This window comes from Zalophus californianus, chromosome X, assembly GCF_009762305.2.
Source record: "Zalophus californianus isolate mZalCal1 chromosome X, mZalCal1.pri.v2, whole genome shotgun sequence".
Classification (NCBI taxonomy): Eukaryota; Metazoa; Chordata; class Mammalia; order Carnivora; family Otariidae; genus Zalophus; species Zalophus californianus.
Window position 1 is genome coordinate 38657550 of NC_045612.1, and position 26367 is coordinate 38683916.

At 40.5% G+C, this 26367-nt stretch overlaps 1 long non-coding RNA gene across 1 annotated transcript in view; it reads left to right on the forward strand.

The window, feature by feature from the left end:
- The window catches only part of LOC113930298, a 103576-nt gene that overhangs the window by 58538 nt on the left and 18671 nt on the right, over window positions 1-26367 (forward strand). The window contains exon 3 of the long non-coding RNA XR_003522510.1: window positions 20395-20570. This is a non-coding gene — a long non-coding RNA (uncharacterized LOC113930298). The remainder of the gene's footprint in view (window positions 1-20394; window positions 20571-26367) is intronic.

Sequence of the window (26367 nt, forward strand, 5' to 3'; positions counted from 1 at the left end):
CGGCTCAGGTCATGATACTGGAGTCCTGGGATCAAGTCCCACATTGGGCTCCCGGCTCACCAGGGAGTCTGCTTCTCCCTCTGACCCTCCCCCTTCTCATGCTCTCTCTATCTCATTCTCTCTCTCAAATAAATAAATAAAATCTTTAAAAAAAAAAGTGGATGGTATTTTGATGGGAATTGCACTGAATGTGTATATTGCTCTAGGTAGCATTGACATCTTCACAATATTTGTTCTTCCAGTTCATGAGCATGGAACGTTTTTCCGTTTCTTTGTGTCTTCCTCAGTTTCTTTCATGAGTATTTTATAGTTTTCTGAGTACAGATCCTTTGCCTCTTTGGTTAGATTTATTCCTAGGTATCTTATGGTTTTGGGTGCAATTGTAAATGGGATCGACTCCTTAATTTCTCTCTCTTCTGTCTTGTTGTTGGTGTATAGGAATGCCACTGATTTCTGTGCATTGATTTTATATCCTGCCACTTTACTGAATTCCTGTATGAGTTCTAGCAGTTTTGGGGTGGAGTCTTTTGGGTTTTCCACATAAAGTATCATATCATCTGCAAAGAGCGAGAGTTTGACTTCTTTGCCGATTTGGATGCCTTTGATTTCTTTTTGTTGTCTGATTGCTGTGGCTAGGACTTCTAAGACTATGCTGAATCACAGTGGTGATAGGGGACATCCCTGCTTCGTTCCTGACCTTAGGGGGAAAGCTCTCGGTTCTTCCCCATTGAGAATGATATTCGCTGTAGGTTTTTCATAGATGGCTTTTATGATATTGAGGTATGTACCCTCCATCCCTATACTCTGAAGAGTTTTGATCAAGAAAGGATGCTGTACGTTGTCAAATGCTTTTTCTGCATCTATTGAGAGGATCATATGATTCTTGTTCTTTCTTTTATTAATGTATTGTATCACGCTGATTGATCTGCAGATGTTGAACCAACCTTGCAGCCCAGGGATAAATCCCACTTGGTCGAGGTGAATGATCCTTTTAATGTACTGTTGGATCCTATTGGCTAGTATTTTGGTGAGAATTTTTGCATCCATATTCATCAAGGATATTGGTCTGTAATTCTCCTTTTTGATGGGGTCTTTGTCTGGTTTGGGGATCAAGGTAATGGTGGCCTCATAAAATGAGTTTGGAAGTTTTCCTTCCATTTCTATTTTTTGGAACAGTTTCAGAAGAATACATATTGATTCTTTAAATGTTTGGTAGAATTCCCCTGGGAAGCCATCTGACCCTGGGCTTTTGTTTGTTGGGAGATTTTTGATGACTGCTTCAATTTCCTTAGTGGTTATAGGTCTGTTCAGGTTTTCTATTTCGTCCTGTTTCAGTTTTGGTCGTTGATACATCTCTAGGAATGCACCCATTTCTTCCAGGTTATCTAATTTGCTGGCATAGAGTTGCTCATAATATGTTCTTATAATTGTTTGTATTTCTTTGGTGTTGGTTGTGATCTCTCCTCTTTCATTCATGATTTTGTCGATTTGGGTCATTTCTCTTTTCTTTTTGATAAGTCTGGCCAGGGGTTTGTCAATCTTCTTAATTCTTTCAAAGAACCAGCTCCTAGTTTCGTTGATCTGTTCTACCATTCTTTTGGTTTCTATTTCATTGATTTCTGCTCTGATCTTGATTATTTCTCTTCTCCTGCTGGGTTTAGGCTTTATTTGCTGTTCTTTCTCCAGCTCCTTTAGGTGGAGGGTTAGGTTGGGTTAGGTTGTGTATTTGAGACCTTTCTTGTTTCTTGAGAAGGGCTTGTATTGCTATATACTTTCCTCTTAGGATGGCCTTTGCTGCATGCCAAAGATTTTGAACAGTTGTGTTTTCATTTTCATTAGTTTCCATGATTTTTTAAATTCTTCTTTAATTTCCTGGTTGACCCATTCATTCTTTAGTAGGATGCTCTTTAGCCTCCATGTATTTGAGTTCTTTCCGACTTTCCTCTTGTGATTGAGTTCTAGTTTCAAAGCATTGTGGTCTGAAAATATGTAGGGAATGATCCCAATCTTTTGGTACCAGTTGAGACCCGATTTGTAACCTCGGATGTGATCTATTCTGGAGAAAGTTCCATGGGCACTAGAGAAGAATGTGTATTCTGTTGCTTTGGGATGGAATGTTCTGAATATATCTGTGAAGTCCATTTGGTCCAGTGTGTCATTTAAAGTCTTTATTTCCTTGTTGATCTTTTGCTTAGATGATCTGTCCATTTCAGTGAGGGGGGTGTTAAAGTCCCCCACTATTATTGTATTGTTGTCAATGTGTTTCTTTGCTTTTGTTATTAATTGGCTTATATAATTGGCTGCTCCCATGTTAGGGGCATAGATATTTACAATTGTTAGATCTTGTTGGATAGACCCTTTAGATAGGATATAGTGTCCTTCCTCATCTCTTATTACAGTCTTTGGTTTAAAATCTAATTTGTCTGATATAATGATTGCCACTCCAGCTTTCTTTTGGTGTCCTTTAGCATGGTAAATGGATTTTCACCCCCTCACTTTCAATCTGGGGGTGTCTTTGGGTCTAAAATGAGTCTCTTGCAGATGGCATATCGATGGGTCTTGCTTTTTAATCCAATCTGATAGCCTGTGTCTTTTGATTGGGACATTTAGTCCATTTACATTCAGGGTAACTATTGAAAGATACAAATTTAGTGCCATTGTATTGCCTGTAAGCTGACTGTTACTGTATGTTGTCTGTGTTCCTTTCTGCTCTATGTTGCTTTTAGGCTCTCCCTTTGCTTAGAGGACCCCTTTCAATAGTTCTTGTAGTGCTGATTTTGTGTTTGCAAATTCCTTTAGTTTTTGTTTGTCCTGGAAGCTTTTTATCTCTCTTTCTGTTTTCAATGACAGCCTAGCTGGATATAGTATTCTTGGCTGCATATGTTTCTCATTCAGTGCTCTGAAGATATCATGCCAGTCCTTTCTGGCCTGCCAGGTCTCTGTGGATAGGTCTGTTGCCAGTCTAATGTTTCTACCATTGTAGGTTACAGATCTCTTCTCCTGAGCTGCTTTCAGGATATTCTCTTTGTCTCTGAGACTCGTAAGTTTTACTATTAGATGTCAGGGTGTTGACCTATTTTTATTGATTTTGAGAGAGGTTCTCTGTGCTTCCTGGATTTTGATGCCTGTTTCCTTCCCCAAATTAGGGAAGTTCTTTGCTATAATTTGCTCCAATATACCTTCTGCCCCTCTCTCTCTTTCTTCTTCTTCTGGGATCCCAGTTATTCTAATGTTGTTTTGTCTTATGGTATCGCTTATCTCTCGAATGAACAGACTCCTTTTTATTTGAGCCATTGCATGATCCCTCAAAAGACCAAATTCAGGGTCAAGAGTGAGAAGGTATGATATGGTAATGCACGCAGATATAAGCAGGGAAAGAAATAAGTCATCTTCCTTCACTCTGATTTGTAATAGCAGTTAATGATGATAATGAAGCGGATGATGGTGATTATGATGATTATTGCAAGAAGCAACCTGTCACAGTCCTTGAGCGTTCCTGCATGCTCTCACTGGATAGGCCAATACTACAAAGCCCTGACTGCTCTTTACCTGGGCCGTTTCTCAGAGTTGTGTTTTCGGCACCCAGTTCTGAGAGATGAGGCAACATCTCTTCCTGGACAAAGAGCAGAATGCTTACTGCTTACTATAAAAGCTATGAATTGGGACACCTGGCTGGCTTGGTTGGTTGTGTCTGACTTTTGATTTCGGCTCAGGTCATGATCTCAGGGTCATGAGATTGAGCCCTGCATCAGCCCCCCTGCTCTCTCTCTTTCTCTTTCTCTAAAATAAATAAATAAGTCTTAAAAAATATTTTAAAAGGTGCGCCTGGGTGGTTGAGCATCTGCCTTTGGCTCGGGTCAGGCTTCTTGCTCAGTGGGGAGTCTGCTTCTCCCTCTCCCTCTGCCGCTCCCCCTGCTTGTGCTCTCTCTCACTCTTTCTCTCTCAAATAAGTAAATAAAGTCTTAACAAAATTCTTAAAAAAAAAAGCTATGAATTCCCAAAGCTCAGTGTTCTTCTACAAGGATGCAATCCAACTGAGTGCTCAGCATCTAACTGGGCTCCCATATGTCATCCCTGTGTGGATCGAGAGCAAAGGGAACCAATACAAATATGCAGATGCTCATGTTGCTTGCTCTACTGTAAATAAAACTCTTTTATCCCTGAATCTGTAGTCTCATGTCTTCTGACAGCATCATGATAAAGCTGATTTGTTAGCTTGCAAGTAGTGTAAGATCCCAGACCTGAAAATAAGATAAGCTATCTCTATCTACTGTGGTTAATAACAGTAATAGATAATATTAATTAAAAACTAATAGGGGCACCTGGGTGGCTCAGTTGGTTCAGCATCTGCCTTCAGCTCAGGTCATGATCTCAGAGTCCTGGGACTGAGCCCCATGTTGGTCTCCCTGCTCAGCAGGGAGTCTGCTTCTACCTCTGCCCCTCCCCCTCTGCTCATGCTCTTGCTTTCTCTCTCTCAAATAAATAATAATAATAAACTAATAACTATACATTTATTGAGGGCTTACAATGTGCCAGGCACTGTTCTATGCACTTGATATAAATTATCTCATTTTATACCTGCAATAATCTTACTAAGAAGTCAAATGACTTGCCCACCCAAGGTCACATACTCTCAAGGTGTCCTGACAACTATCATTACTGTTTTTTCTTCCTTGCTAACATCCTCCTTTACTCCTTATTTCTACCTTCTTATTGTAATTCCTTGTTCCAACAATCAAAAAGGCTATCATATAAAAATAATGAGTAACTCACTCTCCCAGAAAATTGTTTTGTATTTCACTTTTCTTCCTAGGATAATAGTAGGTATAGTAGATAATAGCCCAGACTGGAGCCAGTCTTTACTCACTAGCTGGGTGAACTTGGGGCAAGTTATTTAATCTCTCTTTGCCTTAATTTCCTCATTTGTAAACTGAGGGATAATAACAATACCTATCTAGTAGGGTTGTTGTGAGTCTCAAGTGGGTTAATACATGTAGAGAGTTTACAGTAGTGCCAAACACATAGTAGTGGTTCAACTGAAATGCCCTATTCTTCTCATTCTGCCTTCTTTTCTGAAAACAGAGTATTCCTGAATCATCTTTTCTACCATATAAATTTTAGACTGATGGTGATTGTACTAATCATCTTCAACCTCATCATGACTTCCACTTGAGTGCATACCATTTGCAAGTAGGGACTATGTCTACATCAGAATAATATTCCATTTCAATCAGAGAATCTATCCTATCAGGGACCTAACGCTGTTACATGCAATAGGGAATGCAAAGCAAGTTGAAGACATTGGACACTCACTGGCCTCAAAGAAACTGGCAATCTAAGGAGATGAATTTAACACACATGAAATTATAAAGGGGAATAAATAATGATTGGTATGATATTGCTTATATCAGTACAGCATGAATTTAGAGAAGGGTAAAAGAGTGGCTAAAGCAGGCAAAGAAGCTTTCATATGGAAGAAGTAGGAATCGTGCTGAGTCTTTTTTAAAAAAGATTTTATTTATTTATTTGAGAGAGAGAGCAAGAAGAGAGCATGAGCAGGGCAGTCGAGGAAGAGGGAGAAGCAGACACCTGCTGAACAGGGAGCCAGACATGGGGCTCGATCCCGGGACTCCAGGATCATGACCTGAGCTGAAGGCAGATGCTTCACGGACTGAGCCACCCAGGTGCCCCAGAATCATGCTGAGTCTTAAAGTGTGGGCAACATTTACTTTTGCAGAAGGAGGAAAAGGTGAAGACTCTACATCCAACATTTTCTAATTTCTACAATTCTTTTCCATGTATAGATTCATTCTGCCCTGGTGGCAAGCCCCTAGGGTAGACAGAGAAGGCATTCTTACTCCAGCACATGGGCATATCCTGATGCACAGAGTGGTAAGCAACTTGCCCAAGGTCTAGAGCCGGAAAATGGAACGCACTTAATCACTTGCTACTCCAGCTCCAGCAGAGCCTCTGCCTGCAAAGAGCTTACACCTGTTAATCATGACTCTCGTATAGATATAAAATGAGCATGTGTTAAAGATTTTATTTAACTCCTTATCAACAAGAGAACTGGTCAGATGCTAACCACCAGTCCAAAGGAGTAGTCAAAAACACACACATTTCTGTGGATTAAGGAAATGTGGAATTTTAAAAATAGATGAGAAGCTGGCTTTTTCCATGGAGAGAGGAAAAAGGAAGTCAATTGAACTGCCACCAGACAGAATTTATTTGCATGTCTATGGACAAGAATTCTTTTTCAATGGGACCAGTTATCTACAACTTGCAGAGTTTTTAAATAGCTCAAAGAAAATGAAAGACTAAATGCAGATAACTCGAAGAATCTGCTCCAAACAATGTCTAGTTTCCATTGGAGACACCCAGGAGTCTCTTTTTTGCTCATTACAAGTTTCCCTATTCCCTATGAGTTATAGACATAAACAGAATACAAATGAAGTAATAGCAAATGTTACAAGGCCACAGGGTTGGAAATATGGTTGGGGACACCTGACCCCATAGCTTGAGATCCTAAGCTGGTCTTAGGACCAGGAACCTCATCAAGGATGAAGGAAGCCATTTTGTGTTGAGGAGTCATTTGGAGAGGTCTGCTCTAAAACTAACCAGTTTTGAGTTGAAGGGAGGCTTGAAGGTGGGACTTCCAAGCTACTAGGTGGTAGATGGTGGTGAGTGTGCTCCAGGCTGGTCAATTTTATAGCACCCAGATTCAGAGATTCAGTTCATCATTTAATTAAGTTTATATCTAGCTTAGTTTTTTTTTAAAGAAAGTAGCAATTAATTTTATGAGATCAAATAGATACAGTTGCCATACTGCCAGAAACTACAGGTACCAGGAGAGCAAGATATTTTATTGATGTCCTAATGAGGGGTTTGCACAAACATACACTTAGTGAAACTTGCATTCATATTTATATATGTGAGTATATAGCTCATCTCTTAAAATGTAATTATGTACTTATACAAGGTGATATAAATATTAATATATAGACCTGGCCTTACATGTAGACAGCCATCTACAGGCTGTGATCAGAAGGGTAATTAAAAGCCTCTCTGCTCCCTGATGTACCCCTAGTGATCTGCCTTCATTTACAACATTCCCACCATTAATGTTATTTCTTTGGAGAAAGAGCTCCTGAAGGCACATGTTCAAACGCGACAGGATCTTGTAAAGAGGACTAACAAAAAAGTGAGATGGAAGTGTCCAGAATGCAGGCAGAGACGGCAGGCCTGAGAAGGATGTCAGGAGAGCAGCCCTGGAAAGTGCTACAGGAGGTGCTCTTGGCACCTAGAAGGAGGCTCAGTGACAGGTCAGGAAAGGAAGGCAGGGAGGAGGGCAGGAAAGGAAGATGGGAAGAAAGACAAAACTGACCACACCACAGAGTTTGATGGCCACGTAACAGTATCCCATCATACAAATGTGTTAAGAATTACTCTGTAAAAACAAAACAAAACAAACTGCTCCATAGAAGAATGTAATTTCCAAAAGTCAAGTCACCTATTCTATGAGAGGGATCTAATTTTTCCTAATGTGAGTATGTTGTTGAAAAGTGTTTGGCTGAGGATGGATATTCTGGGAGAAAAGTTGCAGATCAGGTATGACCAGAAAACAAGAGGAGAAGTGGGGAAACTGGTTTCTCATCCTAGATTAAGGACTTAAATGCAAACAGCCCAGAGAGACATCTTTACCATCGTCTGCATCCTCACCATCCTTGAGATCAAAGCAGTCCTTAAATGCCTATTGTTACACTGAGCTGTAACAAATGAGTAAGCACATGCATGATCCCCTGCCTTCGTAGGCAACAACTTCAGAACTTGAAAAATGAATAACTTACAATAATTTGATCAATTACACATTTCCACCGAAGGCAACTAAGAAGGGAAGTGCATTTATCAGGAGTTTCGGATAAGGAATTACTACCACTTTCCCCAGACTTGTCTGGTGGAGATAGACTTTCAAGAGCTAATTCAGTGATGGGGACAATAAAGCTCATAGAATGGGATCGGGTGCATTATAGTAAGATATTCAGAGGTAGGAATTAAATGAATGGAGTAATCACACATGTTAAGGGAACCTCCCTACCCTTAACCTCACATTTCCTTGAGGGAATATACACTCCGAGGACACCCAGGATCTCCCTCCTGGACCCTCTCTGGTGCCCTACCAAGTGAAGAAAAACTTACCTGAGTAATGAGTTTTTGAGAAGAAACTGAGAATGCTTTGCTCTGCCATTTCCAGGTCTTCTGTCTAAGGGTTTTATTGCGATCTGCTCTTAGCTTGTGAGAGAAGGCCTGAGCCAGTGGCTAGGTGGGTGAGGCTCCCTGATTCAGGGGTGGGGAGGGATTAGAAAGACAGTTGAGGTCTCACATTTCAGCTATGTCCTCCAGTCTATTTTGGTAACTTGATCTTCTATCTGACTCTGGTGTTCGTGGCTCAGTTGCTTTCAAACTAGGAAGAAGAAAAGTGGTGTTATAGATTGTTCTCCTAAAACCCAGAAGAGCAATGGATAAATTTATCAGGGAGAAGTGGGGAGGGCTGATAAGAAAGACAGAAAATTCCCACAAACATTGTAAAGAAGCTCAAATTTCACTATCTTCCACTTTTCTTTCTACAGTGGTCATCATGAACATATGCTATTGGTCCGGTGAAGGACTAGTTTTTCTTTCTTTCTGCTTTTTAGATAGCAACCCATCATGGGCTGATGGTTTTATTTTTTAATTTTTTATTATTACTATTTTAGACAGGGAGAGAGGTGCGGGCAGAGAGAAAGGGAGAGAGAGAATGTTAGGCATGCTCCCTGCTGAGCGTGGAGCCTGATGCAGGGCTTGATTTCACAACCCTGAGATCATGGCCTGAGAAGAAATCAAGAGTCAGACACTTAACGGACTGAGCCACTCAGGCGCCCCTGGGCTGATCCTTTTAAAAAATATATAATAAAAATGAATTACTATAAAATGAAACTAAGTAAAAACCAAAGACACACAAAAGACAAGGCCCAATTTTTTAATATTAGGCAAGGCAGACGTAAAAGCATACTCTGTTACAGGGCTATAAATGTTTGTAAAAGCTAACTCAATTTTTGGCTTCTCTCACTGCAGACCAGTAACAAACGGTTCACACACTAACACTGGTCTGCAGCTTATACTCTTCAGTAGCATTGATTTGGTCTACCTTGTTCCTCAGAATCCTCATCATCCTCCTATAAAAATGGGACACAGAAAAGTACAGTGGTGAAGAGTTCAGGGTCCGGTAACAAAGTTCCAATTCCCAATGAATGAGTGGTAGAGTCAACATCAACACCTCCTTCCTATGGTTGTCATGAGGATTAAATGCGAATGTGCTTAAAGCACTTGACTGTGTGGAGCCTCTTATAAGTGTTCAATAAATGATATCACTATTCTGGACCAATGTCCATGTTGGGTGGTAGATGTCTGCTTAATGTTTTGGAAGAGGCCTAAATGGGTGTAAATAAATATCCCCACAGCTCATTCTTCAAAGGAATGAGTCAGATTCTATTATCTTCTAATAATTGGGGTAGTGGGGTCTTCACGTTTTCTTTTGCCCAGCGGCTGACAGAATCTATGTGAGTGAGTCAAGGGGCCTGAAGACTGGCTCTCAGGGCTGCATTCTTAACATGACTCTCATGGCTAAGTTCTAGATAAAGAATCTAGTCAAAATCATAAACAGCCATAAATAAGTCATAGTCAAAGTCTAGCCTCAGTAGATCACTGAGTATGTCTCTGGGAATATTTTCAATGCTTGCTAGTGTTGCCTAATATTGTCTCCTAAAATACTGGGTCATTTCCGATACAAAAAGCAGGTCTGGAAGGCATCCAAAGGACTAGAACAACTTGGAGTCAGGAGGGGTGAGTTGGGGGTGCCCTAGAGCCTCTAATGTACCTAACTGAGTTGGGTCAGGAAGGGAAGTGTGCCAAATGGCTTTGTAACAGGGTCACACAGAGATTTCTACTTGTCAGAGAAGCAGCCAACTATTCCAACCTCCCCTTGCCCTTGGCATTTGCTACTCTGCAGTCTTCCAGTAGTGGCTAAAGCCAGTCCACTATGAAAAAGCAACAATAGAGCTACACCTGAATGACACAGGACATGAACGGATTGTTTCCCCACATTGAACAAATGAACATGCTTTTCAGAAAGGCAGGGCTAACGTAAGTCTGATTTGCTTTCACTGCACCCATCTATGCAGTCTATAGGGCCACAACGGAGGTAGTTCAGGACACACGGGGGCTGTTTCCAGCACGCCTCCTGGCTACACTGGGCCCCCAAGCTTTCTGCCCTGTGGTGAACTGAACCACCTTTATTTTTTTCCAGTTTGGTCTTGTAAAGCTACAAGTGTCATGTGCCAAATTTACTTCAAGGCATGGGAGAGTGGCTTCCTGGGGGGTTATAAAGTGAATACTATCTGACCAAGACAGGTGAACCAAAATGCTCAAAGATTAAATTTGTTTTTTAACAGAGTAAAAAGGCCCATGGCATTGCGGGCCGGGGTGGTGGTGTAAATTCAGACTTCAACAGGTGGTATGTAATGTTCATCTCTGAATTTGCCCAGTTATGAAGCCCCATGGTTTCTCACTGATGACAGAGAAGAGGGCCCAAGGACTACCAGAATGGAAGGAGATTTGTTACACTGTTATATTAAAAAGAAAACTCAGTGATGAATAAGACATTCCCTGCTCAGAAGCAAGGCCATCTGGCAGGTCCTTGGCAGAATCAAAAATGAAGGAATGTTCATGATCAAATCCTCGTTAAAATTAAAAGCCATTCTTGCTTCTCATCTAGTAAGTAAAAATGGTGCATACTTACCTGCAATAGAAACCGCAAACGCCTGTCTTACTATTCTTGATTTTTCTTTTTTAAAGATGAATGGGGAGGATTTTCACAATTTAAATAAAATCACTCTCCTGCTGTTCTCACCCTCTTGTGGGGTGGTTTGTCATGCGTTAGCATGGAAATGGTTCACTTCCTGGTGGGAAGCCTCACCTGGGAAATCAAATTCAGTTAAGGAGACAATGAGAAATATTAGAAGACTCATTTATGGAGAAGTCAGTCTTTTGATAAGACAGAACCAAAGACTGTCCCTTACGAGGCCTCATGGTTCTGTTCCTTGTGTCATTTTCTAAAACGGCACAGTATGGAGCAACCACTTGTGAATGAGAACACCTTGGTTCTGATCCAACAGAGCCCTTGGATAGCTTGGGCCACAGGGCAAGAATATGTGGCTGAAATATCCTTGCAACCTAGAGATGCCAAGCACGCTGTAGAAGCTGTGAATGTTCCCATGGCATTTAGCCCCTGCCTACATCCCAAATTCCATATGCCATGGATGATTCACCTGACTGTGTTCTTCCCACCATTTGAGTTACTTTTTTTTTTTTTTTTTTGGTTCATTCATTTATGCTTCCTATTAAGTGGCATTTAGTTGTGTGGGAGTCCTCTTTGTTTAACATGTGACAGTCCTCTGAAGACTTTCTCATCTTTGTTTATTTTTGGCTGAGTGAACCTTCTCAGCAAGGAAGAGTCAATGGCTTTAGTATTTCTCTCTCCTATGCCTCTTTTTGGTCTGGACCTACTGAACTACTCTGAGAACTGATCCATACCTCTGTGAGGGAGGGAGTTTCCTCCACCCTTCAAGGTCCTTCTGGTTGGACTAAGAGTCAAATTGATGTGAGACAGATTAACAGGAAGAAGTCAAATTGAATAGCATACATACTGGGAATCCACACAGACACGGAAATTTCAAAGACAGTGAGGCAACACGATGCTTATGTGAGCTAAGGAGAGGAGTAAGGGTCTGAGGATACAAGGTGGAGAAAGGCCTTTAACTGAAGGGTGAAAGGAGATGTGTGGAAAACAAAGGTTGCCCTCTTATGTAGATAGATTTCTTCGGTAAAAAGGAATCTCTGTGAATAGCCCTCTTTCTGATACAAGCAGGCAGTTGAGGGGGAGGTAAAGAGCTTCTCCTGAATCTATTGGGCTTTAATTGCTTTCTCTTATTTTTATTTTTAAATTTTTCTCCAATATTTAACTTTTTATTTTCTCCAAGTTTTTATTTAAATTCCAGCTAGTTAACATACAGTGCAGTATTAGTTTCGGGGATAGAATTTAGTGATTGATCACTTACATACAACACCCGGTGCTCATCACAAGTGCCCTCTTTAATACCCATCACCTCTTTAACCCATCCCCCCCCCACACCTCCCCTCCAGGAACCTTCAGCTTGTTCCGTGGAGTTCAGTCTGCTTCTTGGTTTGCCTCCCTTTTTATTCCCTGCTATGTTCATTTGTTTTGTTAAATTCCACATATGAGTGAAAACATATGGTATTTATCTTTCTCTGACTGACTGATTTTGCTTAGCATTATACTCTCCAGCTCCATCCACGTCATTGCAAGTGGAAAGATTTCATTCTTTTTATGGCTGAGTAATATTCCATTATATATAAAAATCCATTCATCAGTCAATGGACACTTGGGCTCTTTTCCATAATTTGGCTATTGTGGATAATGCTGCTATAAACATCAGGGTGCATGTATCCCTTTGAATCAGTATTTCTGTATCCTTCGGGTAAATACCTAGTAGTGCAATTGTGGGTCATAGGGTAGCTCTATTTTTAACTTTTTGAGGAACCTCCATACTGTTTTGCAGAGTAGGTGCACCAGTTTGCATTCCCACCAACAGTGTAAGAGGGTTCCCCTTTCTCCCTTTCCTCGCCAACAACTATTGTTTCCTGAGTGGTTAATTTTAGCCATTCTGATAGGTGTGAGGTGATTATCTCATTGTGGTTTTGATTTGTATTTTCCTGATGATGAATGATATTGAGTGTCTTTCCATGTGTCTGTTGGTCATCTGTACATCTTCTCTGGAAAAATGTCTATTCATGTCTTCTGCCCATTTCTTAACTGGATTGTTTTTTGGGTGTTGAGTTTTATAAGTTCTTTATATATTTTAGATACTAACCCTTTATCAGATATGTCATTTGCAAATATCTTCTCCCATTCCCTGGGTTGCCTTTCAGTTTCATTGATGGTTTCCTTCACTGTGCAGAAGCTTTTTTTAATTGCTTTTAATTCAAAACAATGTTTGTGCCAAAGTAGCCCATCTTGGAGCTCCCCTTGACCCCTACACCTCCAACCAGATCCTTGAACAGTCACTTCTTTCCTGGTGTCCTCATGATTCTTGAAGTGGCTTAAGTGCAGAGTAAACCCTCCTGATAGAGTAACTGTAGTAGAAAGGTTTCTAAGCCTTATTTGATTTCCAGAGGAAATTCAAATCACTCTTAAGCCATTCTTGGGCCCAAGGATTTGATATGAGTATACTTAGTGGTCTAAAAATAGTTTGGGGACAGCAAGGTTGGTCACCTTGCTACTGGGGTGTAGATAGAAAATATTTTTTATACTGAACACTTGTATAATGCTTTGTAGTTTTCAATGTGTTTTAAACATCTCATTAAATCCTTCAATCTGTGAAGTGAAAGAGTAGATATTCCCACAAGGAAACTAAAGTCAGAAGGTTAGGTAACTTCCTCAAATGCACTATTCCAAATTCTTTCAGCTAGAAGAGTTACTTTAGCACAAAAAGGGATTTATTTGTTCTCATAACCTAGAAGATAAAGGGAGAAAAAGCTGCCAGGAACCAGGGCCTCAGAGATTGCAGTAAGTACTCAACATTGATGGAATTTTCTCTCTACTCATCTTTATTTTCTTGTCTCTGCTTGTATTTACTCTGTATACAGGCTCTTTTTATATAGTGGGAAAGATGGTGGGTAGTAGCCTCGATCATATACCCTTACAACTCAGGATCAAAGTGAGGATTATGGGGCACCTGGGTGGTTCAGTCTCTTCAGCATCTGATTTTGGCTCCAGTCATGATCTCAGAGTCCTGGGATGGAGCCTTGGGTCGGGCACCCCACTCAGCAGGGAGTCTGCTTGTCCCTCTGCCCCTCCCCCTGCTCGTGTGTGTGTGTGTCTGTGTGTGTGTGTGTGTGTGTGTGTGTGTGAAATAAATAAATAAAATCTTTTAAAAAAAGTGAGGATTACCTTTACTTCAGACAATTTTGTGTAAGGTTTCCAATTCACTTAACTTAGGCCATGTGCCCTCTCCCTCAGACCAATCACAGTTTCCCAGAAGTTGCCTGTGCTCTGGTTGGGCCAAACCTGGATCATGTGCTCACTCTTGTAGTCTGCAGGTTTGGGGTGAGGGTGGAGCCCTGTGATTGACAGCTTTGTCCGGAAGACACGGGCTATGGAGGCAGTTCTCTAACAGGAAGGGGATGATGTTATTAATAGACAAAGAAGAAGGGTAAAGTGTGTGCCGTAAACTAAAATCACAACTGCTGCTGCCCAGTACACCGAAATTCTGGAAAACTCAGGTCACTGTCTCAAAAACACCACATTAGAAGAGAGTGAGAGGAAACAGACTGGTTGAGTGCACAGGAGACTGCCTAAGGAATTCTAGAAGGTTATTTTAGAGCCCTTAGTCTTCATTTTTGAAAAGTCATGAAGAAGAGGTAGATCTGGAGATATGAAAAGTCTGCGTATGACCTATAATTAAGAAGAGGAAACTTGTCCTGATAAGAGTGATGTTTGGAGGGTTAAGAGAGCAGCAGTTCTCAAATATTTTGGTCTAAAGAGCCCCTTACACTCTTAAGAATCATGGAGGGCCCCAAATGTCTTTTGTTGATGTGAGGTACAGACACCTATATTTATTAAATTAGATATTAAAACCAAGAAACTTAAAATAATTTATCAGTTTATTTTATTTTTTATTACTTCATGTAAAAATAAAAAAATAATGCATTGCACGTTAACGAAAATAGCATTTTAATGAAAAATAATTAGATCTTCTCCTGCTTTACTAAGGACATTCTTAAACAAATGGCATTTCTTTGTGAGTGCACAGAGGTAAAGAATACAATGATGAATAGTAGAGTTTCACGCCTCTGCCTCGGTCCACTGTTTTTTTAAACATCAGCACAAATGGCAACACTTTGGCAAAAGCAAATATTTTAGTACTATTATGAAAGTAATATTGACTTCTCCGATCCCTGCCCCAAAGGGTCATGGGAACCCTAAGCATCTGCGGTGTATACTTTGAGAACCAAACTGTTGCAGTATAGGAGATAATGAAATAATCCTTTTACCATCTGGACTAGCATCAAGTACTGGATAACAATCAGCCCAGCTTTATACAAAACAAGTCATTCTGTGATATTTTAATTTCCTCTTTTGATAGAAAAACAGGCCAAGGAGTTAAGAGAGAAACAGTATCATTGTAAAGAAATATCTTTGAAACTGTTTAAAAGCCTTGTTAGCTTTTCGGAGTCATCAACATCAAAAAGCATTTGTTAAGCTTGCAGTTCCCTAGAACAGATCCCTGTTTCTTCTAAGGGTTTAAAATGGAACCTAGAATACATTGACAGGGTTGTCCACAGGAATAAATATGTAAGAGAAGCAGGCAACAAATTAAAAAAAAAAAAAGAGCTCAGATTGAAACAATTGAATTCATAGGTCAAATACTCAGATAGGGTCTATTGTCACAGTCTTGCACATGATACCATCCTCAATGGCAAGTCATAAAGACTTGTCTATATGAACATCACAAGGGAACCACATCTGTCTGGAAGCTCACCACCCAAAAAAAGAGGTCATTCGTGGCTCCTTATTAACCTGAAAGTCATGTGAAGCATGGGGTTTCACGGGCTGAGCCCTGGGGATGATATATCAAACTCACCTGTGATTCCAAAAAGAAATAGGTAAATATATTTGCATGTAACTCTAAGCAGGACACTTGGTTAAATTGGGACTGTGTCCTAGGAAACAGACCAGGTAATTTTTAAAAATATATCAGGTCACTAAATAGGGTTTCAGAGCATAGAGGCAGAGCTTTGTAATTATAGATTTATCTGAATGTTTGTTTAACATCTGCCTTTCTCATTTGCCACAGTATCCACAGAGTCTGACATAGAGTAGGATTAAGTAAATATTTGCTGAATAAATGAATAATTGATTGCTACTACATGAGCCTGTGTAGTCTCACCTCTACTTGCCTTTCCAGCCCCATGTCCCACCATGCTCCATCTGGCTCTCTGGACTCAAATCATAGTGACCTTCTTTTCATCCCTTGAATGCCCCATACTTTCTACCGTCATAGAGCCTATGTTGGTCCCTTTGCTTGGAATGGTCTTCCACCCTATTCCCTAATTACTACCCATTTGTCAGATATCAGCCTGAGTTTTAGGTTTAGGCTCCTCAGGAAAGCCTACCTTGAGCTCCACAACTAGAGCAACCCTTCTCTTACAAGCTTTGGCATGACCTAGCAGAGATGTGGGTTTCCATTTCTCTGTGTGTTCATTTGATGTTGCTCCTTATCCTTACCTGGCTAGATTTAAAGTTATATGAAGGCAGAGATTAGGTCTCTTTTCACTCAGCATTATACATCACAACACAGTGCTTCACCATTAGGTGTTAAATGAAGGAAAGAACAAACGGGGCATACTGTTCCCTGGTCATGTACGGAGTCTACCACCATTTAGGATGCAGGAAGGACTTTGGAGAAGCCATTGTTTATCCTCCTATTTCTTCAATTCTTCTCACTCCCTTTTTTCTCCTCCAAGTTTATTTGATTTCTGTGGTTACTCAGCTGCAGTGGCCATTAGAACCCTGATATGCTAGGATAATTTTTTAGAGCAGGGGTGGGCTATCTATGACCCATGAGCCAAATCTGGCCCACAGGTTGTTGTTTTTATTTTAAGATCTATTTGTTTACGAGAGAGAGAGAGAGAGAGAGAGAGAGAGAGAGAGCAGAGGGGCAGTAGGAGAGGGAGAGAGAGTCCCAAGCAGACTCAGCGCTGAGCTGGGGGCGGGGGCAGGGGAGGTAGATGGAGAGAGAGCATCTTAAGCAGGCTCCACACCCAGCATGGAGCCCAGTGTGGGGTTTGATCCCACGAGCCTGAGATCACAACCTGAGGTGAAATCAAGAGCCAGATGCCCAACAAACTGCTACGCCACCCGGGCACCCCTCACAGGTTGTTTTTGTAAATAAGGTTTTATTGGGACACAGCTATGTCCATTCATTTACACATTGCCTGTAAATATGTAAATGTCTCACAGCAGCAGAGCTGAGTAGTTGCAACAGAAACTGTCTGTCCTGTGAAGCTGAAAATATCTCCCATCTGCCCCTTTACAGAGAAATTTTGCCAACCCCTTTTTTACAGCAACGTATGGGCTTTTTTTTTTTTTTTAAAGCCCTGTATCCGAATTTAACTTCTCATATATTGCTGGATTTCCTAGTTACACGTTTATAATGACCACTGTGTATGAGGGCTTGACACAAAAGGATATCAGGCAACCGACAGTTTTACTAATCTTCACAAAAGAAGATATTCCTTGATTTGTAGCCAGAGGTGCCCCTTAGAGAGTCTCCAAATTTTGAGTTTTTTGCATAATAACAGCTTGCAAAATAACATTTACTTAGTGCTTTCAATGACCCAGACTCAGTTCTGAGCACCTTACATGGGATTATCTCATTTATTCCTCTCAAAATCTCTGTGCTGCACAGATTATTATTATTATTCCTGCTTTACAGATGAGGACAGTGAGGCCCAGAGAGGTTACACAGCATGTCTATGTCACACAGCTTATGGAAGTACTTGAGCTAGATTTGGATTTGGAGGACTCTGACTCCAGACAGGACCTGTGCTTTTAACTACTCTGCCATCCTGCCTGTCTGGGTCCTTCACTCTCAAAAAGCCACACTGTTTCTGATTTGTAAATTTGAAGACAGTTTATGTGCTGTTGTTTCCAAGTGGACCACTTATAATTTTGAGTTTTGAAGGCAAGACATGGAAAGGCTTTTAAAATCCCAGTGCTGGGGCGCCTGGGTGGTTAAGCGTCTGCTTAACCCAGGGTCCTGGGATCGAGCCCCACATCAGGCTCCTGCTTCTCCCTCTCCCTCTGCCTCTCCCCCTGCTCATGCTCTCTCTCTGTATCTTTGTGTCTCAAATGAATAAATACAAAATCTTTAAAAAAATAAAAAAAAATCCCAGTGCTTGGCAGAGTACCAGACACACACAATTCAATCAATAAATGTCTTATTTTTGTTGGGCATGAGATGACACTGAAGAGGAAGAGGATGAAGACAAAGAATTTTCTACCAGGAGTTTCACCCCATCCTAGGTCATTGTCAATGAATGAGGATATAGTTTCAGGTACTGGAGTCACTGCTAAGGGATGTGGCTACCTCTGAGCATGTGAGAGGAAATAGAAATATTAGCTCTTCATTTTAAACAAAATGGAAAATAGAAGCAAGCAGTAATCACAGTACTGAATCAATAAGTCAACTCTATAAAATTTAAAAATAAAGAGAACATAGATACAGAGAATAAATTGGTGGTGCCCAGAGGGATTGGGAAGTGGTAAGAGAAATAGGTGAACAGGGTCAAAAGTTACAAATGTTCAGTTATAAATAAGTCATGGAGATGTAATATATAGCATGATGACCATAGTAAATAACACTCTGTTGCATATTTGAAAGTTGCTGAGAGAGTGAACCTTACAAGTTCTCATCAGAACAGGAAAAATTTTTGCAGCTATGCATGATAACAGATGTTAACTAGACTTATTATGGTGAACATTTTGCAATATATACAAACATTGAATCATTTTGTTGTGGACCTGAAACTAATATAATATTATATGTTAATTACACCTCAATTTAAAAAAAAACAGAACACATTTCACTAGATGAAATGTGACTGCAAATTCTAACCTATTTCATTCGGTTTCCTATATGATTTAACAGATTTCCTCAAAACAGTTCTACCATGACTACCTCCAGAGTGCATAGCTCTCATTTTTTTTCTTTCTATATCTTGTTCATTGTTCTTATGAGTGCTAGTTAGTTCTGTAATGTAGAGTCTTGTGCACAGACTCCTGACCCTGAATACACCACCCCCTCATCACTCACTGTAAGGATTTTTTATTTATTTGGGAGGGGTAAGTATTATTGAGTTACTCTTGACTCAGAGGTCAGAATGTTAAATCAACCGAGTTATTAGCTGACAGACCATCCCCTCCTCTTGTAAAGTGGTCCTATGATCCCAGACACAGAACAGATGCCCAAGTTCCAGCAACATTGAGATTCACCCCACCAGCAGATAGGCCATATCGTGCTTTAGTTTGTGCACAAAGTTTGCTTCTGCCCTCTGAGATAACTGCACCATTTGGGGTCAGCATTGGCAGCGGTACATTTCTTCTCTGGTTTGTGTCACAGTGAATTAAGACTGTTTCAATGCCATGGTCTGATTGTTCTCTTGGTGACCTTAAGGGCTTCTGTTAGGTCCAAATAACATAACGTGCGATATTGATGTTCCTCCCTATATTTTTGCAAAATCAGCTAACTGATCGTGCTCACAGAAATATGTTGCTGCTTAACATCTCATTCTGATTCCTTGAGTTCATGATCGTGGGGTGCTTCATTACAAAGGATTTTGCCAGCCAGGGGAGCAGTAGGAATATGGTTTTCTCATTCTTTCAATTCAACAACAATCTATTGTGTGCCTACTAAGTTTCAGGCTGTGTTCTAAGCACTAAGGATATAGCAGTGGAACCAACCAGACAAGAATCCCCTACTCTCATAGAGCTTCCATTTTTGTTGGGAGGAAAAGAGAAAAGCAAATACAGGACATCTGGTGGTTATAAGTGCCATGAAGCATAGTAAAGCAAGTTGAGAATAAGGAGAAGGAAAGACATGGCTGATATGTGATAGGGTTATGTACTACTGTAGGTAAGGTGCTTTGGCCAATTAAATAGGGTTGTTGGGAAGGCCTCCCCATCCACTGAGACCTGAACGAAATGGGGGATGTCAAAGGAAATGGCATTCTGAGTAACAGCAATGCAAATGCCTTGGGGCAAGACAGTGCTTGGGTTATTTCAGGAATGGCAAGGAGGCCTTTGCTAAAGGGCTAAAACAGAGTGAGGGAAGGGGGAAGTGGTACAAGATGAAGTCACAGAGATAGGTAGGAAGGAGATAAGGTAAGGTCAAGGCTAAGTCAAGGCCTTTGAACTCACATGATGATAAAAACTAACCTTCGCTGTACATTTTTTTGTTCTCGAGTTTCCATGTGTACACTGGAATTTTGCTTAATATAACAATGTTTCATTTAGATATTTTGATACTTAGTTGAGGTGGTAGAAGCAGCTCGCATATATCTCAATAGCTCAGAGCTCAGAGCCCTCCTTTTCAAAGGAAACAGATATTGATACAATGGATGGTATAACAAAGTTGTATCTTACTCAAGGACTAGCTCTCGGGGTTGATGGCTTCCTTTTTGGCATGATAATGTCTGACGTTTTCAAAATGCTTTCAGATGTGTGATTTCATCAGCCTCTAATAACAACCCCAAGAGATAGGAGAAACAGGTGTTATTACTGATCCGGAAATGGAAGGAATTGATATGGTTTAACCCACGATCATCCAGCATATGAGTCAGTATCAGAGCCACAGACTCCTGACCCTGAATACACCACCCCCTCATCGCTCACTGTAAGGATTTTTTATTTATTTTGGGGGGGGGGTAAGTATTATTGAGTAACTCTTGACTCAGAGGTCAGAATGTTAAATCAACCGAGTTATTAGCTTATGCCTCCCTTCCAGCTCCCAGGGGCATAAAAATATGTACTGCAGAACTGAGTAAGGTTTGAGGGGTAGGCCTTGCTTTCTCTCTCTGTCAATCTCTCTCTTTCAATCTCTCTCTCTCTCTCTCTCTCTCTCTCTCTCTCTCTTTCTCAGAGCAGAGTCATTGACAAGAAGCCTGTGTACTCTGAAAGCCTAGCTCTACTCTCCGAAAATGGCTGGACATGTAGGATCCGACCACCCACCTCGAAGATCACAATAGTACAATGGCTGTCCCTTTCCCGCTCTCACAGAAACCACTCTGGAAGAGTACAGCAGCCCTCTTTGAGTCCCACGTGTCTCCGAATAAGGCTCAATACTCTAACAAGTCAAACTTCTGCCATCATATTCTCAAATGAACAACATATTTACCAGCATCCTCCTAATGATATGTGTCAAAAAGTAAAAGTGTCCCCTCACAGAAAATGGCCTAATCCCCTTCAACAAATGGAATGTTGATTTAAAGAGGGCGGAGTTATTTTTTGGGTGTTATCAAGTAATGAAGTGGCAAAGCAGAAGAAAGAAATTGGGATTTCTGAATTCCGGAAGTAGAGAGATAATTCATGTATTGTCACAGCTGCTTTTTCATTACAAATGCTGACTTTTCCTGAGGCTCAAGTCCTCAGCTCCCTCCCATCTCACTCTATTTTCTCCCTGGGCAAGCTCACCCACATCCACAGCTTCCATGAGCTCCCCAATGTCAATGTCCAGCTCAGACCTTTCATCTGACCTTCAGGCCAATGTACCCAGTTGTTTACTAGACCTCTCCTCTAGGGAGTCCCAAAGGGCCCTCAAATGCAACTTGCTCCCCAAACCTGGTCTTCTTCTAACCTTCCCTATCTCTGTGGATTGCCCTATCATTCTGTCCAGTTCTATTTAGGGATCTTTTGATACCTCCCTGTTCCTTCTCAACTCTGAAACCTGATTTGTTTAGGTCAGATTTTGCTCATTTTACCCCCTAAAAATCTCTAGAATCCATCCAATTCTTTCCATCTCCATTAGCATCACCCTTCCCTCTATCTCCTCTTTCCTAGACTACAGCAACAGCTCCTAATCTACCCATATTTACCCTGGGTTCCTTCTAATGTGTTCTTTTTTTAAAAGATTTATTTACTTATTTTAGAGAGGGGGAGGGGCAGAGGGAGAAGGAGAAAAAGTCACAAGCCGACTCCGTGCTGACTGTGGAACCCGACATGGGGTTCGATCTCATGACCCTGAGGTCACAACCTGAGCTGAAACCAAGAGTTGGACACTTAACTGACTACACCACCCAGGTGCCCCCTAATTTGTTCTTTTGATTGCAGAGAATGGTCTTGGCATAAGGAACGCTATATCATCCTCATGCTTAAAAGTTCTTATGGGTTGGGCACCTGGGTGGCTCAGTTGGTTAAGCGACTGCCTTCGGCTCAGGTCATGATCCCGGGGTCCTGGGATCGAGTCCCGCATCGGGCTCCTGGCTCAGCGGGGAGCCTGCTTCTCCCTCTGACCTTCTCCCCTCTGATGCTGATTCTCTCTCGCTCGCTCTCTAATAAATAAATAAAATCTTAAAAAATAAGTTCTTATGGGTTCCTATCACTCTTAGGATAAACACAAAACTTCTTAATGTAGCCTACAAGGCCCTGCATGATCTGGCACATAACTTATTTCTCCAGGCTCATCTTGAATCCCCTCACTCTCTACACTACAGCCACATTTGCCTACATTCTCCATGTCACCCTGCTCCTTCCTGTGGTGGGGCCTCTGCATATTTTGATTTGTTCATTTGATTTCTTTGCTGTTCCTTCCTTCCTCACCTCTTATTCATCTTTCAGATTTCATATGAAGTAAGTCCCTGGGGGTAGCCTTCTTCGATTGCCCTGACTGGGTCAACTCCAGCTGTCACAGGTGTCATGGCACTCTGTACTAGCCTTTGTCACAGTTCCCGTGGTTCCTTTTGACATTTGTTAGCGTGGTTACTTGATGATTGTCTGTCTCCTCACGAGATTGTTAGTTCCTTAAGAGCAAAAGCTTACCGTGGTATTCTTAGTACCTAGCACACACTGTGCCTGGCACATAGCCACACTTAATAAATACATGTTGAATGAATGACTAAGTATGTTTAAGTACATTGGGTCAGTACTTCTTTTCCCTGGAGAAAACATGCTGGACCATTTTAGTTTTTTACATTCTTTGAGCTACTGACTAGATTCCATAGCCATGCCCAGGTTCAAATAGTCACTTATGTTTTGTTAACAGTACATTCAAGGGTGGCTAAGAATAGACTTGGTTATGGATCCCATGAATACACATGCCAGTGAGATGAAAGGGATGGAGTTTTGCAACTAGATTTTCTGATGTTAACCATTGAAAAGAATGCCACCTTATTAGTGCTATGAGAATAATTTAATTTTAACATTTTGTCCATTGTGGTTTTCTCCCCTTTCAAATAGACTATTTTTTATTTTTGTTTTTTATTTTTTTTTTAAAGATTTCATTTATTTATTTGTCAGAGAGAGAGAGCACAAGCAGGGGGAGCACCAGGCAGAGGGAGAAGCGGGCTCCCCGCTGAGCAGGGAGTCTGATGCGGGGCTCAATCTCAGGACCCTGGGATCATGACCTGAGCCAAAGGCAGCCGCTTAACCAACTGAGCCACCCAGCCATCCCTAAATAGACTATTTTTTAGAGCAATTTTAGGTTCCTAGCAAAACTGAGTTCCCATATACTCCCCGCCCCCATGCATGCACTGCCTCCCACACAATCATCATCCTGAACCAGAGTGATACCTTGGTTACAATTGATGAACCTACACTGTCACACTATCATCATCCAAAGTCCATAGTTTACATTAGGGTTCACTCTTGGCGTTGTATATTTTTGGGGTTTTGACAAATGTATAGTGACAAACATCTGCCACTGCGGTGCCGTGCAGAGTATCTTCACTGCTCTGAAGAGCCTCTGTGTTCTGCCTATATCATCCCTCCCTCCTCTGCTAGCCCTGGCAATCACTGGCATTTTTACTGTCTATAGTTTTGCCTTTTCCAGAATATCATAGAGTTGAAATCATACAATATGTAGTCTTTTCAGATGGGCTTCTCGCACTTAGTAATATGCACAAGTTTCCTCCATATCTTTTTTTTTTTTTAAGATTTTCTTTATTTATTTATTTGACAGGGAGAGAGACAGCCAGAGAGGGAACACAAGCAGGAGGAGTGGGAGAGGGAGAAGCAGGCTTCCCGCCAAGCAGGGAGCCCGATGCGGGGCTCGATCCCAGGACCCTGGGACCATGACCTGAGACGAAGGCAGATGCTTAACGACTGAGCCACCCAGGAGCCCCTCCTCCATATCTTTTCATGGCTTGATAGCGCCTTTGTGTTTAGCATTGATTACTATTCCATGACCTGGATGTACCACAGTTTATGTAACCACTCACCTACTGAAGGACATCTCGATTATTTCTAGGTTTTGGCAATCATGAATACAGCTGCTATAAACATCCATGTGTAATTTTTGTGTGGACGCAAGTTTTCAACTCATCTAGATATATACCAAGGCGTGCAAATGCTCCATCATATGTTAAGAATAAGTTTAGTTTTGCAAGAAACTGCCAAACTGTCTTGCAAAGCGGCTGTATCATTTTGCATTCCCACCAGCAATAAATGAGAATTCCTATTGCTCCACATACTTACCAGCATTTGGTGTTATCAGGGTTCTGAATTTTAGTCATTCTAATAGGTGTGCGTGGTATCCCGTTGTTTTAACTTTCATTCCCTTAATAATACATGATGTGGAGCACCTTTTCTTTTTAAAAATTTTTCTTTCTTTCTTTATTTTTTTAGTAATCTCTACACCCAATGTGGGGCTCAAACTCATGACCTGGAGATCAAGAGTTGCATTATCTTCCAATTGAGTTGTTCATTTTCGTATTGTTGAATTGTAAGAGTTCTTTGTATATTCTGAACAGTTCTTTATCAGATAGGGTCCTCTTTTTTTTTTTTTTTCAAATATTTTCTCCCGACCTGTAGCTTGTCTTCTCATTCTCTTGACATTGTCATTCACAGACTGAAACTTTTCATTTTAATGAAGTCCAGCTTATCAATTATTTCTTTTCTGGGTCTTGACTTTGGTGTTGTAGCTAAAAAAATCATCACTATACACAATGTCCTCTAGGTTTTCTCCTATGTTACCTTCTAGGAGTTTTACAATTTTGCATTTTACATTTAGGTCTGTGATCCATTTTCAGTTAATTTTTGTGGAGAATGTAAGTAGACTGTTTTTTTGGTTTTCTTTCTTTCTTTCTTTTTTTTTTTTTTGTATATGGATGTCCAGTAGACCCAGCACCATTTGTTGAAAAGATTATCTTTGCTCTATTTTATTGCCCTGCCTTCTTTGTCAAAGATCAATTGACCATATTTTTGTGGGTCTCTTGCTGGGTTCTCTATTCTGTTTCATTGATCGATTTGTCTCTTCTTTCACCAATACTACAGTGTCTAGATGCCTGTAGCTTTAAAGTAAGTCTTGAAGTTTGATACTGTCAGTTCTACAGTTTTGTTCTTCCTTAATATTGTATTGGCTATTCTGGGTCTTTTGCCTTTCCTTAGAAACTTTAGAATCAGTTTGTTGATAGCCACAAAACAGCTCGCTGGGATTCTGATTGGTATTGTGTTGAATCTACAGATCAATTTGGGAAGAACTGACATTTTGACAATACTGAGTCTTCCTATCCATGAATATGGAATAGCTCCATTTATTTATTCTTCCTTGATTTCTCTTATCAGTTGTATAATTTTCCTCAAGGAGATTTTGTACATATCTGATTAGATTTAAACTTAAGTATTTCATTTTTTAGGTGCTAATGTAAAGGGTCTTATGTTTTTTAATTTTACTTTCCACTTGTTCATTGTTGGTATGTAAGAAAGTGATTGAATTTGTATATTAACCTAGTATCCTGCAATCTTACCAGTTGCAGAATAATTGTTTATGAGTTCCAAGAGGGTTTTCTTTTTGTCAACTCAGATTTTCTACATAGACAATTATGTCATCTTCAAACAAAGTTTTATTTCTTTTTTCCCAATCTGTATACATTTTACTTACTTTCTTGTCTTATCACTTTAGTTAGGACTTCCAATATGATGCTGAAAAGGAGTGGTGAGAGTGGACATCCTTGTCTTACTCCTGATCTTAGTGGGAAAGCTTCTAGTTTCTCACCATTAAGTATGATGTTAGATGTAGGATTTTTGCAGATGTTCTTTATCAAGTTGAGGAAGTTCCTATCTATTCCTAGTTTGCTGAGAGGTTTTTTTTTTGTTTTGGTTTGGTTTGGTTTGGTTTGGTTTGGTTTTGGTTTTGGTTTTCTGTTTTTACCATGAATCAATATTGGATTTTATCATATGCTTTTTTGGGTATCTGTTGATATGAGCATGTTATTTTTCTTCTTCAGTCTTTCGACGTGATAGATTATATTAATTTATTTCCAAGTGTTGAACCAGCCTTGCATACCTGGGATAAACACCATTTGGTCATCGTGTAGAATTCTTTTTATACATTGTTGGATTCAATATGCCAATGTTTTGTTAAGGATTTTTGCTTATGTGTTCCTGAGAGATATTGATCTGTAGTTCTCTTTTCTAATAATATCTCTGCCTGGCTTTGGTATTACAGTAATGCTGGCCTCATAGAATGAGTTAGGGAA